Source organism: Arachis ipaensis, chromosome B4, assembly GCF_059453495.1.
Source record: "Arachis ipaensis isolate K30076 ecotype BB chromosome B4, ASM5945349v1, whole genome shotgun sequence".
NCBI classification, from domain to species: domain Eukaryota; kingdom Viridiplantae; phylum Streptophyta; class Magnoliopsida; order Fabales; family Fabaceae; genus Arachis; species Arachis ipaensis.
In genome coordinates, this window is record NC_142439.1 from 87,901,683 (window position 1) to 87,903,349 (window position 1,667).

Sequence of the window (1,667 nt, forward strand, 5' to 3'; positions counted from 1 at the left end):
GACTGGATGAAGACAACAGGAAAGCAGAGGTTCAGGGGGAACAAGCATCTTCATACGCTTATCTGAAATTCTCACCAATGAATTACATAAGTATCTCTATCTTTAATTTATGTTTTATTTATCTTTTAATTATTAAATCTCCATAATCAATTGAATCCGCCTGACTGAGATTTACAAGGTGACCATAGCTTACTTCAAGCCGACAATCTCCGTGGGATCGACCCTTACTCACGTAAGGTTTATTACTTGGACGACCCAGTGCACTTGCTGGTTAGTTGTGCGAAGTTGTGACAAAGAACTAAGATTATGAACGTGCGTATTAAGTTTTTAGCGCCGTTACCAAGGAATGAACCGTCACGATTTCCGCGCACCAAGCCTCAATTAGTTTCTCTAATGCAGCAGAATTGCAAGTTTCATGGACTTCCATTGGAAGATCTTCATCAGTTCTTAGCTGAATCCTTGCAAATCTGTGACACTGTTAAGACCAATAGGGTTAATCCCGAGGTCTACAGACTTATACTTTTCCCCTTTGCTGTAAGAGATAGAGCTAGGATATGGTTGGACTCACAACCTAAAGAAAGCCTGAACTCTTGGGAAAAGTTAGTCAATGCTTTCTTGGCCAAATTTTTTCCACCTCAAAAGTTGAGCAAGCTTAGAGTGGAAGTCCAAACCTTCAGACAGAAGGAAGGTGAATCCCTCTATGAAGCTTGGGAAAGATACAAGCAATTCATTAGAAGGTGTCCTTCTGACATGCTTTCAGAATGGAGCATCTTATGTATATTCTATGATGGTCTGTCTAAATTGTCCAAGATGTCATTGGACCACTCTGCTGGTGGATCTCTTCATCTGATGAAAACACCTGCAGAAGCCTAGGAACTCATTGAAATGGTTGCAAATAACCAGTTCATGTATACTTCTGAAAGAAATCCTGTGAATAATGGGATGACTTAGAAGAAAGGAGTTCTTGAGATTGATATTCAGAATGCAATATTGGCTCAGAATAAAATATTAACTCAGCAAGTCAATATGATTTCTCAGAATCTGACTAGAATGCAAGCTGAATCCGGCAGTGCTAAAGAAGCCTCCTTTGAAGGAGAAGCTTATGAACCTGAGAATCCTGCAATGGAAAAGGTGAATTACATGGGAGAATCCTATGGAAACACCTATAATCCTTCATGGAGAAAGCATCCAAATTTCTCATGGAAGGATCAATAGAAGCCTCAACAAGGCTTCAATAATAATAATAGTGGGAGAAATAGGTTTGGCAATAGCAAGCCTTTCCCATCATCTTCTGAGCAACAGACAGAGAATTCTAAGCAGAGCCTCTCTGACTTAGCAACCATAGTCTCTGATCTATCTAAGACCACTCTCAGTTTCATGACTGAAACAAGGTCCCCATCAAAAATTTGGAGGCTCAAGTGGGTCAGCGGAGTAAAAGAGTTACTGAAACTCCTCCTAGTACTCTCCCAAGCAATACAGAAGAGAATCCCAAAAGAGAATGTAAGGCCATAACCATATCCAAAGTGGCCGAACCTGGAGGGAGTAAAAAGGTAGTGATTTCTAATGAGGGAGACCTTGCTAGACGTCCACTAACCATTAAGGAGTTCCTTATTGAGGAAACAAAGGAATCTGAGGATCATATAGAGACCATAGAGATTCCACTGAAG

The 1,667-nt window shown here is 40.5% G+C and overlaps 1 non-coding gene across 1 annotated transcript; it reads right to left on the reverse strand.

Moving 5' to 3' along the window:
- Window positions 1-648: 648 nt before the first annotated feature.
- Window positions 649-756, reverse strand: LOC148568266 (small nucleolar RNA R71). The gene has a single exon (XR_015881973.1). It is a non-coding gene; the product is annotated as a small nucleolar RNA R71 (small nucleolar RNA).
- Between the last annotated feature and the right edge of the window lie 911 nt (window positions 757-1,667).